This window comes from Ovis canadensis, chromosome 3, assembly GCF_042477335.2.
Source record: "Ovis canadensis isolate MfBH-ARS-UI-01 breed Bighorn chromosome 3, ARS-UI_OviCan_v2, whole genome shotgun sequence".
NCBI lineage: Eukaryota > Metazoa > Chordata > Mammalia > Artiodactyla > Bovidae > Ovis > Ovis canadensis.
The window spans coordinates 197,781,599-197,798,816 of NC_091247.1; the positions used below are offsets into that span (position 1 = coordinate 197,781,599).

General features: G+C 38.1%; 1 protein-coding gene and 1 non-coding gene across 26 annotated transcripts in view; one reads left to right on the plus strand and one right to left on the minus strand.

The window, feature by feature from the left end:
• Nucleotides 1-17,218, plus strand: part of SOX5 (SRY-box transcription factor 5) — a 1,143,569-nt gene that overhangs the window by 1,028,069 nt on the left and 98,282 nt on the right. The window lies entirely within an intron of this gene.
• Nucleotides 8,082-8,188, minus strand: LOC138438538 (U6 spliceosomal RNA). The gene has a single exon (XR_011256450.1). It is a non-coding gene; the product is annotated as a U6 spliceosomal RNA (small nuclear RNA).

The following is a 17,218-nucleotide window of genomic DNA, read 5'->3' on the forward strand; positions in this document are numbered from 1 at the left end:
ATAAAAAGCGTAAGCCAGCCCAGCATATTTCAAATTTACTGTTTCCTGTGGAAGTTCCTCAGAATTGTTCTGCCAAACCGATGGTTTGAAAAGAAACGGGAGGAGGGAAAGGAACCTTTAATTATTCCATCTTTCTTAATCCTGACCTTTCGCTTGATGCCATACCGCCTTTTTATCCCCAGTGGCTTCTTGGACAAAGGGAAGGGGACAGGAAGAAATGGAGGAACATACACAAAGTATGTTCCCCAACGATTTAGTGTGGTGGGCCAGCATAATTAATACCTCCAACATGGAAACTGCAAGTGTTCTCTCTTGCTGTTGCTATTCTAGAACTTCTTCAATGTAGAATGAAAAAGGTAATCGTAATAGTTAAAATTGCAGTTACTTCCTTTTTGAAATGAGGCAGAACTACTGAAAATATTGTCTCTCCATCTATAATAGTTGCTTTACGATATCAAGTTTCCCTCTGAACTTTGACTCTATTGTACTCAACTATTACCACCCAACTCCCTACTCTTGCCTGGAAAATCCCATGGATGGAGGAGCCTGGTAGGCTGCAGTCCATGGGGTTGCTAAGAGTCAGACACGACTAAGCAACTTCACTTTCACTTTTCACTTTCATGCATTGGAGAAGGAAATGGCAACCCACTCCAGTGTTCTTGCCTGGAGAATCCCAGGGATGGGGGAGCCTGGTGGGCTGCCGTCTCTGGGGTCACACAGAGTCAGACACGACTGAAGCGACTTAGCAGCAGCAGCATACAACTCACAACTATGACTAGCTTTCCCCTGAAATTAGTTCTCTGGTTTGCAAGGAATATTAAATTGTTAGAAAGAGTATAGTTAAAACATTTGATTAATGAATAGAAGATAAGTCACAACATTAAATGATAGAAAAGAAGTAAAGGCCCTAACTTTTCATGTTTCAGTTCAGTTCAGTTCACTCAGTCATGTCCAACTCTTTGCGACCCCATGAATTGCAGCACGCCAGGCCCCTCTGTCCATCACCAACTCCCGGAGTTCACCCAAACTCTTGTCCATCGAGTCAGTGATGCTATCCAGCCATCTCATCCTCTGTCATCCCCTTCTCCTCCTGCCCCCAATCCCTCCCAGCATCAGAGTCTTTTCCAATGGGTCAATTCTTTGCATGAGGTGGCCAGAGTATTGGAGTGTCAGCTTTAGCATCAGTCCTTCCAAAGAACACCCAGGACTGATCTCCTTTAGAATGGACTGGTTGGATCTCCTTGCAGTCCAAGGGACTCTCAAAAGTCTTCTCCAACACCACAGTTCAAAAGCATCAGTCTTCGGCTCTCATCTTTCTTCACAGTCCAACCTTCACATCTGTACATGACCACTGGAAAAACCAGAGCCTTGACTAGATGGACCTTTGTTGGCAAAGTAATGTCTCTGCTTTTGAATATGCCATCTAGGTTGGTCATAACTTTCCTTCCAAGGAGTAAGCGTCTTTTAATTTCATGGCTGCAGTCACCATCTGCAGTGATTTTGGAGCCCCAAAAAATAAACTCTGCCACTGTTTCCCCATCTATTTCCCATGAAGTGATGGGACCAGATGCCATGATCTTAGTTTTCTGAGAGGTTTGAGCCATTTTTATTCTCATCTTAATTTGATTCATCTTACATCTGCTTTCTTTCCAGAGGAATTTTAAGTTAGCATGTTTCAGTGTCACCTTAGACACAAGCTAGCATTAAATGCAGTATAAAACCAGAAAATATATAGTTTTCATGAGCTCAATCTTTGCTCTGTAACCATTCAGTAATTTATAGGTATAGTAGTACAGTGATCAGTTAGATGACCTGATGACTTATGTTTTTCTTTTTTTTTTCTTTCTTTAAAGCTTGTTCCTCAATTTGTTAAAAAAAAAAAGAAAAAACAAATTTTAAAGTAACTTTTAAAATGTGTAAAATAAATCCTACAAATAAATAATATTTAAATGGTACCTATACTTTGATGAGGGCTTTCCTGGAGACATAGATGGTAAAAATCTGCCTGCAATGTAGGAGACCTGGGTTCACTCCCTGGGTCGGGAAGATCCCCAGGAGGAGGAAATGGCAACCCACTCCAGTGGCATTCTGGAGAATCCCACAGACAGAGGAGCCTGGAGGGCTATGTCCATGGGTGGCAAAGAATTGAACATGGCTGAGCAACTTTGACTACAGTATGATGGATTATGAGCTTGAGCTCTAATGAATATCTCTTCATCTCAGTTTCTTTCCTTGTGAAATGTGATAATTTTGTTCCTTCACGATAAAGCTGTTGTGAGGATTAAAAGAGATACTGTGTTCAAGATGCTTAGTAGAGTATAAGCATAAGCATTTAGCCATCATTAGAGGCTCTTATCCTTGTCATTATATCCTGCATTCAGGGATTTCTCCACTGTCAGAAATGAGTCCAACAAATTCTTCCATATTTTAAGTTAGCAAGTATTTTTCTAAGACACAGCAATTATGTTCTGTACTACAGAGGTGAAGGGCTTCCCTGGTGGCTCAGAGGTTAAAGTGTCTGCCTCCAATGCTGGAGACCCAGGTTCTATCCCTGGGTCAGGAAGATCCCCTGGAGAAGGAAATGGCAAGCCACTCCAGTATTCTTGCCTGGAGAATCCCATGGACTGAGGAGCCTGGTGGGCTGCAGTCCACGGGGTCACAAAGAGTCGGACACAACTGAGTGACTTTACTTACTTACAGAGGTATATGGCAAATGGAGTTATCCATCTCAATTTAAGTTGGTGTTGAATACACTCTCTGGGAGCCATGCCCTCATATTTAAAATAAGCTGAAAGTCTTTATGAAAATATCCTTAAGTATGAAAAATCTTTCTTCTACATCTTTCTTCTTCTGTGTACAACTACACAGAAACTGTTTCAGTTCTTCCTAAAAATAATGTATCTCTCTATTTCTTTCCATTCCATAAGAGTTACTAGAATGTCTTTGCTTCTGTGACATTGATGATTATTTATGAATAGAACAGACTTTTCCTTTTGAAGGAGAAGCTCTATGTATGTTGATGGAAAGTTAAAGTGTTTTGTTATAATGGGGAGAGCTTTCCAGCACGGCTGGATGGTGAGGGCATAATAATGGCATCCAAAGCAGTTGGTATGTCTTGATTATTCTAACCTCCCAAACTGCTCCCCAAATAGGGGATTAACAAATAAGGGTTCTGCTCTCAACCTGCTTCTAAAGTGATATGTGAGTCTGGTCTCAAGTGATTTAACCTGGCCAAATCTCAAGTTATCTTATTTTTAATATGCTTGTGAGTGTAGCTGTTCTACCTGTATATCATGGAAGAAAGGAGGAAGTGAAACAAAGAAAGCACTATGAAAGAAACTATAGCTCTGGAAATCCCCAGAAGGAGACTTTGCACCTTACAAGTGGCCTTCTCTGATTCGTGATACACTTGTTCATGTGCTGTCAAAGAAAACATGAGAAAGGTACAGAGGCAACCATTGAGCGGATGCATTCAAAAGAAATGCTGTAGAAGCCTGAAAGGAGTAAAGCTAGCACCAAAGGTTTTGTTATTCTGTTACACCATCATGAAAGGAGAAGGAAGATGAGCAGGTCAGTCCATGGCTAGACCACCCAGTAGACAACCTAATCCCAGCCTTATACCAAGGAAAATAGGGCTGTGTGGAAATGTAGCCTAAAGTGGGGTCCAGCTGCTGCTGTTAAGTCGCTTCAGTCGTGTCCGACTCTGTGCGACCCCATAGATGGCAGCCCACCAGGCTCGCCTGTCCCCGAGATTCTCCAGGCAAGAACACTGGAGTGGGTTGCCATTTCCTTCTCCAATGCATGAAAGTGAAAAGTGAAAGTGAAGTCGCTCAGTCGTGTCCAACTCTTAGCGACCCCATGGACTGCAGCCCACCAGGCTCCTCCGTCCATGGGATTTGCCAGGCAAGGGTACTGGAGTGGGGTGCCATTGCCTTCTCCTGCTACTCCCATTCAAAAAGTCAATAAAGAAGGTTGGTGAAAAGGAAAGTTTGTTTTATTTTGGATGCCAGTGGGAGAAGAGGGGAGAGACTCCTCTCCAAAGGCTGACTCCACCCCTCAACCCCCCTACTCTGACAACCAATGGGCGAGAGTCTTTATAGACAGACAGAGTGGATTACATGCAGAAACAGCACAGTCAGCTCTGACAGTCATCTTGAAATTGGTCATCCACAGTCTGACTGATCAGTGTCATCTTGATTATTTTAAGTACAATTAATCTTCAGTGCCAGGCTCGGTTTGTTTCCATTTCTTGAGGCCAGTTCTCAAAATTGTGGCAACTTATGTCATGGTTACAGTCTAGTCATCATATAGTTAACGTCTTCCACCTGATAGGGATTTCAGTATCTGTAAGATAGCTTACAGGATATGGCTCAGAGTATTATCTATAGTCCTTGAGAAGGAACTAAAGATCCTTAGTTATGTTTAATGACTAATCTATTATTATTTGGTCTCCTTTGACTCTTTTCTGTTTGTTTCTACATGTTCTCACTTTTCTGATTAAACTTATTCTTTGGCTAAAATTTTTCCACGGACGAAAGGCAGGCTGAGGACATGGGGGACAAGGACCATACAGTCCTGCTCTATGTCAGAAATAAATTAATAACAGTTTGACATTAAAAAGCTTCATAGCACTAATCAGAATCTGTGTTATTTTGAATGATACAGCCTAGTGGTTTGGCACTGTAAACATTTTAATCCTTAGGGATATTAAAGATTTTAAAATAGGAAGCTATTTTCAAAAATCTACCTCTTTTCCTCTTGGAAATCTGTCTCTCTTTTACTTTTATATCTTCCTGTTTCCCTCTCTTTCTTATCTTTCCTGCTGTATATTTTTAGTTGCCACCCCTCTCTTAGTCCTTCTCTACCTGTCTTCCCCTTTTCTCTGTCCTTCAGTTTTTTCCTCCTCTCTCTTGTTCGTCAAGATCTGAGACACTAGTTATCCTTTTATTCTCCCACAGTTGTGAAAAATGGAGCTGCCATCTCCTTTAGAACTATTTGCTTGTTAGCTAAACAACTATAATAATAATCCAATGAGTCAAGAGTTTTAATTTTGAATACCAAATGGCAAGGATGGAGGCTATCAGAGCAAAATGTATCTGGGCTGATCTTTTCCGCCTAAATGGAAGATCTCCTGGAGAAGGAAATGGAAAAACACTCCAGTATTCTTGCCTGGAGAATTCCATGGGCAGAGGAGCCCAACAGGCTATAGTCCAAGTGATTACAAAGAGCCGGACACTACTGAGCATATGGAGGCATATTTGATAACATTCTAAATGATTGTAGAAGATACTAGCCTAGAGGTATCTTCATCCATAATTCATCTTTTCTGTTAAAAAAGCCAAGTAATGCCATGAACACATCAATGATGGAGGCTTCCATTTAGACCATAACACCAACTCTTCCGAGATGAGGAAAAAATGTGGATTCTCTTGGAAAACAAAAGTATAGTGATGGAAACACAGCTCATTATTTTTATGCTAAGAAAGTACTGAACAATTGGTTTCTTAGCATCAGCTGAAATGGAAAGAACTGCTTTTTACTTTGTTTATTTAATAGTCTACTATCAGTACTTTATAATACTGTTATCTCAGATGGTGGGTGGTGACCCCTGGCTACCTGCTCTCCTGCACACTCACACCATTTATTATTCATTCTTTATGTGCATGTGGACATATGAAAGATAGAGATTAAGTCTAAGGGTTGTAGTGTTTTTAAAAATCTTTATAATCTATGAAAGAAAGAGTTAGTTGCTCAGTCATGTCCAGCTCTTTACAACCCCATGGACTGTAGGCCGCTAGGCTCCTCTGTCCGATTATTATTATTATTTCAATTAGTATTCCAATTATTTAAATTATTATTATAACTGTTTAGCTAATAAATTGTTTAGGTAATAAACATATAGTTCCAAAGAAGATAGCAGTTCCTTCTCCAGCAGATCTTCCCAACCCAGAGATCAAACTCAGGTATCCTGTATTGCAGACAGATTCTTTACTGTCTGAGCCACCTGTTAGCAAATTCCCACTTTACCTTGATTTTTCTCTTGGGAAGGGAGGTCAGAATTATAAGAATGCTAAGTCAAAGTTGTTGAATAAGATTTTTTTTTTCATATGTGTAACTGTATTATTTATTTTTTAATTTATAAAAAACATGCAGTACATTTGACTGTATTGGGGGTATACAGTTCCATGAGTTTTAGCCACTACCAGTATTAGAACAAACAGTAAAAAATCTGCCTGCAGTCAGGAGACCCGAGTTCGATCCCTGGGTGGGAAGATCCTCTGGAGAAGAGAATAGCTACCCCTTCCAGTATTCTTGCCTGGAGAATTCCATGGACAGTGGAACCTGGTGGGCTACAGTCAATGGGGTCACAAAGAGTCGGACACGACTGAGCAACTAACGCTTTCACTATTAGGACACAAGACAATTCTATTACCTCTCCCCCCGCCCCACCTCAACACACACACAATTCCTTTGGTTTCTATAACCACCTAGGAAGGGAATTCTCTCATCTCCTGCCTGGGAAATCTCAACCTTCATTGATTGGTCAGCTGAAGCCAAGAAAAGCCAACCTTCTTAGACTTCAACAACTGTTTCTACATTCTGTCCTTTCTAATATGGCTTTCTACTCTCTCTCTCTGTTGTCCTTGAATTCAACATTTCTTGGTTCATACTCAAGAAAGTATACATTTGGTTTTTTTCTTTATATTAATGTCTCATCGTATTTTGCTGCAGCTTGTGACTCAAAATTTTGCTAATCTTCATTCATCTTATATATATTTTTATCATAGTAAAATGTACATGGTATAAAATTTGCCATTTTAACCACTTTTAAGGGTACAGTTCAGTGGCATTAAGTTCATTCACATTAAACAACCATCACCACTGCTCATCTCTGAAACTACTCCATCATCACAATCTGAAAGTCCTTACCCATTAAACAATAACTTTCTGATTTTCCCATACCTCAACCCCTAGGTGTAACCACTGTTCTACTTCTTGTCTCTGAATTATCTCTTCAGGATAACTCATATAAGTAGGGTCCTACAATATTCAGCCTTTTGTTTCTGGATTATTCATTTAGCACAGTGTCTTCAAGGTTCATCCATGTTGTATGCATGTATCAGAATTATCCTCCTTATCAAAACTGAATAATATTCTATTGTTTATATATACCTTGTAATAATATTCTGTTATACTGTTTACGTGTACCACCTTTTTGTTTATCAGTTTATCTGTTGGTAGGTATTTGGGCTGTTTTTACATTTTGGCTATTGTGAATAATATGAACATGAATGTGCAAATATCTGTTCTAATCCCTGCTTTCAAACATTTTGGGTATATCCTCAAAAGTAGGATTGCTGGATAATATGGTAATACTGTGCTTAATTTTTTAAGAAATTGACATAATGTTTTCTAGAGACAATGTAGAACGATTCCAATTTTTTCCATATCCTCACCAACATTTGTTATTTTTCTAGATAGCCATCCTCATGGGTGTGAGGTGGTATCACATTGTGATTTTGGTTTACACTTCCCTAATGGGTAGTAATGTTGAGCATATCATGTACCTTATTAGCCATTTCTGTATCTTTAGATCCTTTTAATAGTACTCGTGGTAATTGATTCCTGAATAATGTTTGCTTTGTCATTTTCCTCACTTTAAGTGGGTCTTTAATATTTGTTGACTGAAAGAGGGACACATGAATGAATGAATGAGTAAAAGAATAAGTACTTTTACCATTACTAACCAGAGTATTTATATCGCAGTACCCACTAGATTTGCTGCCTGAGTCAGGTTTCTTAACTTTGCTAGGCTATATTTTCATAATCTGTAAGTGGGGCTACTAATACCTGCCCCATTGGATCATTATGTAGATGAAATACTGTGCAAAATACTTCTGAAACAGTGGTATAGCGACATGAAATGAAAATTTGCTAATAAAAATGTTAATTAATAAGTATCTGTTTAAGTTCTATAATACTTAAATGCTGAGTGTTTCTTTGCTGTTTACATCTTAGGAGTACCCTCTTAAAAGAACATACATCTTTTTAAAGTACAAATTTCTTTTTTTTTTTTTTTTAAAAATATGGAACGCTTCACGAATTTGCGTGTCATCCTTGCGCAGGGGCCATGCTAATCTTCTCTGTATCGTTCCAATTTTAGTATATGTGCTGCCGAAGCGAGCACTAAAGTACAAATTTCATAGGAACTAGATCAGTATCTTCCCAGAGATGCTTGCTGACTAAATTAAAGAATGGTGAATGAATGCATATGCACACACACATACACACAAACACACATATTTTTAAGCTGCAATTGGCCTGTGTGGCTTTTTTCCTGACTAACAGTGAATCCAAAATATTGTGTTGCCTCAAACTCTATTGGATTATTTTTAAAAACCATTAAATCTCTGGTAAAGTATTGAGTTAAAGGGAAAGAGTTAAAATTGGGTTTTGTTTGTTTTTATGGCTTAAAATGATAAGCTCTGGGTGATTTTTATTTAAATTTTATGTCATACTTTTCCAACTCTACTGCATTAGTAACATAGTATCTATCTCTATTAATAAAATAATAGTAATAATATTTACTAATTAAATTAATAAGGCTATAGTGCAGCATTTATAGAGGGTATTGTGATTCTTTCATTAAAGTTTGTGGCAAGTGTGATATACTAGAAAAGTACTGGATCAATGGTAAGTCAATTTGATATTGATAGACCTTAATGGGTAAATCCTCCCAATTATGTAAGAGGAAACACTACTGAAAAATGTGTTTCCTATACTAAAGTATTTTCACTTTAAATCAGATTGACTTTATCTTCATTTTTTTTTCAATCATCCTTTTAATTTTCAAACTGACTGAGATCTGAGGTTGGTGTTCACATACTGATTTCAACCAAATGTCGAGGTATAAGATCAGAAGAGGAATAAAAGATGGTAGAGATAAAAAAGAGAAATGTTAGATTTTTTAAAAAAAGCTAATTTGTCACTTCACTCATTGAGTATGAACTGAATAGACTTCTAACCCTTAAAATACTTTTTTCCCCTCTCTTTATTGCCTGGAATCTTAAGAGCTTTATCATTTGCAGTCATAAAATGAAAATATACACCAAACCCTCAAAGGGCAAGTATGAAATTAAATTATATTTGGGCAGCTGTAACCTTTTAAAACGATCAGATTCCAGTTAATGTATTTCTTCCTGTTCCAAGTGCTGCCATGGTGTTTGATGGTGGGAAGCAGTCCAAAGGGCATTGGGAGATAATAAATTCACTGTAAATTTCACCCCAAGGCATGTCTCGATACACCAAGGCCTCCATTTAGCAAGACTGACCTAAAACTCTTGTCACATCCAAAGGTCACTGAGGTTGGGGTTGGTGTGTCCCATCTATCTTTCCTTGATGTAAAGAATGACAGTTGAAACAGGGCTGTGCTCATAAACAGTCATCTGAATATGAAAAAGACGCTCATTTTGGAGTAGGTGGGGAAAGTAAAGAGAGAACCATCTTTCACAGTGGGACTGGCAAATACTGTGCTTTTTGCAAAGTCAGTGAAGGGTTGACTTGATCTCATCGCTTCTGTTTCAGAGCAGCCATTAGTTTGAAAGGAGCATTACTGGATTTGGTTGATTTAGAATCAGGTGTTTATCTCTCTTGCTGTTATTTATATTTGTTTCCCAAAGCCTAGGGTGATTTTTAGTAAATATTTTTTAGATGAATGTAATATTTCCAACCTACTTTTATTAAAATAATACCCCTCCCTGATTTAAAGCTGTTCTCTTCAATTAAATTAATTTACAAGATGAACCAATGCATGTGAACAAATTAAGAGAAAAATTATTTTTTTAAAATGAAGCTTAATATAGTACTGAAATACAGTGTTGGGTTTTTTTTTCCTCTATTGTCCACTTAATCATATCCTTTTTTATTGTGGTAAAATATGTAGAACAATAAAATTTATCATTTTAGTTTTTTTTTAAGTATGCAATGGGCTTCCCTGGTGGCTCAGAGGTTAAAGCGTCTGCCTATGATGCGGGAGACCTCGGTTCGATCCCTGGGTTGGGAAGATCCCCTGGAGAAGGAAATGGCAACCCACTTCAGTACTCTTGCCTGAAGAATCCCATGGACAGAGGAGCCTGGTGGACTACAGTCCACGGGGTCGCAGAGAGTCAGACATGACTGAGCGACTTCACTTCTTCAGTAACATTAAATTCCTTCCAATTTGTGTAATCATGACCATTATTTCTTTCCAAAAATTTTTAAGTATCCCAAATGGAAACTATAACTCCTGATTTCTCATTTCCCTCCTCCCATCTGCCCCTGGTAACTTCTTTTCCACCTTCTGTCTCTGTGTATTTGCCTACTCTATGTACCTCATATAACTGAATCTTACAATATGGGTCCTTTAATGTCTGGTTGTTTTCACTTAGCACACTGTTTTCAAGATTCATCAATGTTGTAACTTGTATCTGTTAAAGTATTACTTTCAAGAATGACTTCATTTCTTTCAAAAACAGTATTTTTCAATATTAGAGAACAGGAATATATAAATTATCCATTGTAATAATCATAAGTAATAGATAGTGTAATATGGAGAAATAATAGAAAACTTCTGGACAGATATAACAGAAGATTGAAGTCTTATACTTCTTCTTAGGGAAAAACATTATTTTTTTTTTCATAAAGACTAGGATCTCTGTTTATTGATATGTTCTAAGGGTCTGAAATAGTGTTTGGGGCGTAATAGGTGCCCTATAAATAAATATTGAAAGAATCAATCAATGTAAGGCAGGAAAGTAGAAGTTATAGTTGATTATTCCTCTGAACTACTTCAATGACATGTGAGAAACATGTCCTGCACAATTGAAAAGGAGGCCATTTGTGATCAGAGGAGATAATGAAAGTCAAAACGCACTCTAAATGCAAGGTTTATTGTTGTTATTTTAATTGATTTAAGAGTAATATGTGTTTTGAGTACTGCAAATATTAATAGCTAATTTTAAGTATATAGTTTTTATATTTTTAAATGGTCTAGGAAAATCAAGGTTAGTGACTAAGAATCAAAGCAAAATACAAAGCTTTAAAAATAAGATTAAATTTTTAGTATAAATTCTACAGGATTTCCCTGGTGGCTCAGTGGTAAAGAACCCACCTGTCAATTCAAGAGACATGGGTTTGATCCCAGGTTGAGAAGATCCCCTGGAGAAGGAAATGGCAACCCACTAGAGTATTCTTGCCTGGGAAATCCCATGGCCAGAGGAGCCTGGCAGACTATAGTTCTTGGGGTCTTAAGAGTTGGACATTACTTAGTGATTAAGCAACAATAACAACATAAATTATACAGGAAAGAGCAAGTATTTAAATAAGGATGAGACTCAGAATGTTGAAAATTTTATATCCAAATTTATTCTATAATTTATTTTGAATCAATTTTAAATCATGTAAAAAAGTAATTAGGTAAATGTCATTTTAGTTAAAAGTGGGGTATGGGTGAATCAAAACCTTCCAGTCAATTCTTCATATTGTACACAGACTAACCTCCTGGAAATGCAAATCTAATTACGTCATTCCTCTTCCTAAACTGTTCCAAATTCCCACCTGCCTTTCCAGACACCTCTCCCCTGACACTGGAGTTTCTCTGACCTTCTGTGTACTTGTCCTTTTCTCTCCTACCACAAGGTTCTTCGGCCAGTACTTTTTTCTGCTCCATGTATATAGTCACACCATAGCACCCTTCTGATCTCCAAGGAATCATATTTAGAGGGAAGACTTTCTTGGTCTGTCTGATCATATTATAGCTGTTTCTTAAATGTTCTCCTCTTTCCCTGTCTCTTAAATTCATTCTCCCCTGTGAATTGAGTAGAAAATCAAACTGAAGCAGTGTTAAGATTCACTGACCAAGTGGAAGGAAGAGGATGAAAATGCTAGGGAAAATGTTCCCTGGGACTTCTCACTCCCTTGCCACCCTACCTCTGTACCAATGTAGTTACCAGCAGAAGAGCCTGGTCTCTGTCAGAAGTACTATTAGAATTGCCTTCCCTGGGCTTGTTCATCAATTTACTCCAAAGCCTCAGAGCCAACTACTGTGTTTAAATGACCAGAAAAGAGCTTCATAAGGCACAGAGGTTAAGCCTTTATAAAAAATTTGGATTTTAACCTCAGCTTACCTATGTGACTTCGGACGAACGACTTTTACTTTCTGTGTACTTTAGTGTCCTCCCCTACAAAACAGTAATGTATTTCTTAAGGCTGTTGAGAAAGTTCAGAGAGACATGGCCTGGGCCTGGCACACTGTAAACTTCCTATAAACTCGAGCTATTATGATTATTTTTGCTGCTGCTATTATCATTCTGTATGTAGATTTCTTTTGAAATTTAAGCTAATTCATCTTAATGTAGGTACTCAACCAACACTAATAACAATATGCAATATTTTCTTAATATTAAAGGTTTATAATGAAGTATGAGGGAAAATATAAGGGGAAATCTATATAAAGAGTCTTTTAAAATTTAACCCATGATATGTGTTATCTGTTAGTACTAGCAGTGATTTACACGTATACATGCACTCCAGTAAGACGTGGTGAGCTTCCCAGGCAGCATTAGTGGTAAAGAGTCTGCCTGCGACATAAAAAGAAGTGGATTTGATCCCTGCATCAGTAGGATCCCCTCAAGGAGGGCATGGCAACCCAGGCCAGTATTCTTATCTGGAGAATCCCTTGGACAGAAGAGCCTGGTCGGCTACAGTCCATGGGATTGCAAAGTCAGACCATGACTAAAGCGACTTTGCATGCACAGACACGGAGGACAAAAAAAATCTTTAGTGGTTGTGTGCTTTCTTCAGGGATAGTAGAGTTCTATCACTAGAGACTAAAGAAGTTTCTTACTCTTGAAGACTTTAACTCCTGGTCTTGAAAACTGTCTTTGACTCAGAGCTTGAAAAATCCTTGTTACCTGTGGCTAACAGGGAGGGATATACGTTTATCACGTGAAGTTTCATGTAGTAACATTGCTACACATATGGTAAGTTTATATGATACACAGTAGAAGAGAGAATTTTAAGGAATACTGACATCATTATTTATTTAACTTGGACAATTGAGGAGCTTTCATTTCCCTGTTGAACATACAGAATTGTTATGGTGATCTCTGAAATAGCATGAAGACTTCTAGCAGAGTGGATGTTACATCATAGTCGCTGAGAAAATCATAGATCTTGCATTTCCTCTCCCAAACGTGCAGACTATTTTCAAGGATCCAGCAAGTATACATTCTGGAAGTGAGTCTGTTTAATATAAAAGATTATATATATATACACACATATATGTATATAGTCTAATTTGATATGAACTAGCACTCATTTTCTTTTTGTATTGAGTCAAAATACTCTTTTTAATGTTTTGATTGCTATTATACACCCCCTTCAATCTATGGGGATAACAACAAACAGTAATTTCACAGTGATGAGCTTAGTCAAAGATAAGTGTCTGCTTTAAAAAAATCTTTCTGATAATACTCAGCTTTTCCATATTTAATGGTGAATTCTTGGAGACAAAAGATTTTTTTCCCCTGAGAAACATTTTTTATTGTTACTTTGAAAGGAATTTAAACAGTGTTTTATTCCCATAAAGTAAACTAATTAAACATATGAGTATAGTCACTGATATAGAAAAGATTTGAAGAGCTATCCAGCCAGTGTCGTCCTTACCTTGCCAAATGGAGATGTATTTACTGGTTGGTGACCTCAGGAATAGATGCAGAGTGTTCATCTTCCCACAATAATGAATGGCAAGTTTGGAGCAGCATAAAAAGGGTCAAGCGAATAGGTTATACATCATATGGGGAGGCAGATGTTGGAACATATTGTAATGGATTACTGTGCAGTACATGAAGATGGCTTGTGGAGTAGGAAAAAAACAAGAAAGGAGTGAGAGAGAAAGAGATAAACTATCAGTTGGTATTTTCTTTCCTGACTCTTGCATATATATTTGGTTCTTTAAGGAACTTCTTCAGTTATAAAAGTCAAAATGTTTTTCAAGCTATTCAAGACTTATTGGTGTGTAATAAAAGGAAGAAAGCCTTTTAAAATCAGTTTCATTTGAAGTGTTTCTTATTTATATGCTTCAGTATCTGCAGTGAAACAGCATGAGAGCATCCTACCTGTGAAAAAGGTCTTAAGATTTAAGGAAGTTCAAATGTGTTCTTTAATTTTTAGCAGGATGCCATCCTCACACCCTCTCAATGCTATATCCCTCTTTGATAGCTCCATATGATTTCCAGGTATCACACTGAGTGAAAACAAATTTGGGATAAAATAACAAAGGTCATCTATGTATTATTAATATTTGGTGATAACAGCATTACATAGATAATATCGCTTTTGTACATGTATTCACTATAGTTTTTTTAATGGAAAAATCACACTACAGCCAGACATAATATTTTACTTTTCTATTCTAATTTTTCAAAGACATATCACCCAAGAGTAGTGTATTTCAGGAGATGTGGGTCATGATAGCAGTAGTTTCTGTCTTGGAGCCCTTGCCAGCCAGCCCCATGTTTCCTCAGGCATGTTTTCCTAGTGGCTCACCTGTTTTCTATGAAGGCAAAACATTCCTTTCCTGAGGTGGATAACAATTATTTTCCCCTGGTGGCTTGTCTTCTTCCTGTAATCCTGAACTCACCTTCGCATGTCACCTGACCATCCAGCCTTTTGAAGACTATATCCACTCAGGTTATTTCCTTGCTTAACATGCTAATGAAACTCTGATATTTCAACAGCTTCAAATCATTTATTTTTTTAAATTATGAACCATTGATATGCTATTAGTTGAGGATGAGTTGGTTGGATGGCATCACCGACTCAATGGACATGAGTTTGAGTAAGCTCTGGGAGCGGGTGATGAACAGGGAAGCCTGGCGTGCTGCAGTCCATGGAGTCACAAAGAGTTGGACATGACTGAGTGACGGAACTGAACTGAACTGATCCTTCATTTCTACAAATCTGTACTAAGTCTGAATTTACTTTTTCTTTCAGTTTGATACATTTCTTTTTTTTTTCTTCTAGTTTTGTGAGGAACTGTGTCCAAATCCTGGGTCTTCCACATTCTGTAAACTTATTTAAACTTGCTTCTAGAAGTGACTGTGATGGACACAGACCATCACTCCCATTGCCCCCTTGAGAATAACTCCTGAACTGGAACACTAGTCTGGAGGTGAAGTGAAAATTCCCCCCAAATCCCTCCAGGTGCCTTTCTTTCAGTCCCTTTCCCCCAGGGCCTGTGGTGGATCTGGTGAAGTGGCAGGAGTAATGCCTCACTTCTCAGCCCCCACTGCACTTACATGGGTTAACCGCCAAGAAAGTTGTGAGTAGGCAGCTCTAAACATCTCCTCACTACCCCAAGCCTTTCACCCTCACACAGACTTGACAGAGAGTCTCAGTCTTTAGAGGTGGCTGTCAACCCTAATTATATAGTCATCATTTTCTCCCAGCAGTCACCTTGTCCATGCCAAGTCACTTCAGTTGAGTCTGACTCTTTGCAACCCCATGGGCTGAAGCTGGCCAGGCTCCTCTGTTCATGGGATTCTCCAGGCAAGAATACCAGAGTAGGTTGCCAGGAAGATCTCCAGGGGATCTTCCAGACCCAGGGATTGAACCCAAGTCTCTTGCATTGCAGGCAGTTTTTTTACCACTACCACCACCTGAGAAGTCTTCAGTTCAGTTCAGTTCAGTTCAGTTGCTCAGTCATGTCTGACTCTTTGCGACCCCATGAATCGCAGCACGCCAGGCCTCTCTGCCCATCACCAACTCCCGGAGTTCACTCAGATTCATGTCCATCGAGTCAGTGGTGCCATCCAGCCATCTCATCCTCTGTCGTCACCTTCTCCTCCTGCCCGCAGTCCCTCCCAGCATCAGAGTCTTTTCCAATGAGTCAACTCTTCGCATGAGGTGGCCAAAGTACTGGAATTTGAGCTTTAGCATCATTCCTTCCAAAGAAATCCCAGGGCTGATCTCCTTCAGAATGAACTGGTTGCATCTCCTTGCAGTCCAAGGGACTCTCAAGAGTCTTCTCCAACACCACAGTTCAAAAGCATCAATTCTTTGGTGCTTAGCCTTCTTCACAGTCCAACTCTCACATCCATACATGACCACAGGATAAACCATAGCCTTGACTAGACGGACCTTAGTTGGCAAAGTAACGTCTCTGCTTTTGAATATACTATCTAGGCTGGTCATAACTTTTCTTCCAAAGAGTAAGCATCTTTTAATTTCATGACTGCAGTCACTATCTGCAGTGATTTTGGAGCCCCCAAAAATAAATTCTGACACTGTTTCCACTGTTTCCCCATCTCTTTCTCATGAAGTGATGGGACTGGATACCATGATTTTCGTTTTCTGAGAAGTCTTAGTGGTTAATAAAAGTTATCAACTTTCAGAACTCACGATGGCATGCTAGTATTGCTTGATGGATACAAAGAGTGCATGGTCTTTTAAAATCTTTATTGCACTTCTCTACTACAATTTTTGAAAATTTAAAAATTTAAAAATTATTATTGTGTAAGTATATAAATAGAAAAATCAGATGAGAGGAAAATATGTTTAATTGTATTACTTTTGTTGTCATCATATTGTTTATCATTATGGACCTTTCGATAATAGCTATACACTGCTATGAAACTGGATATTCTCAGTCTGATAGGTTTTATTCTTTGAAGTTAAATTCAAATTTCAAGAACCCTTACAACTGAATGATTTAAAAAACCCAACTTTTTAAAAGAGCAAATGATCTGAATAAACATTTTACAAAGAAGCCATAGAAATGACTAATAATGGGCCTTCCTAGGTGGTCCAGCAGCTAAGATTCTGAGCTTCCAATGCAGGGGATTCTGATTCAATCCATGGTAGGGAAACTAAGATCTCTCATGGCATGAGGGGCTGCCAAAAAAAAAAAAAAACCTAAAAGTTAATTTTAAAGAAAGAAGATTGTTAAAAAATTGCTAATAAGTACATGAAAAAGGTGTTCAATATCATCAGTCACTAGGGAAATGCAAATTAAAACCACAATAAGGTACCACTTCACTTCTACTAGAGTACTTGTGATCAAAAAAGATAGACAGTACCAAAAAATTGATGATAACACAGTGCTACTTAGAACACAGAGAGGATCAGCCGCTTTAGAAAGTTTGGCAGTTTCTTGACAAAGTAAACATTAACTTACCAT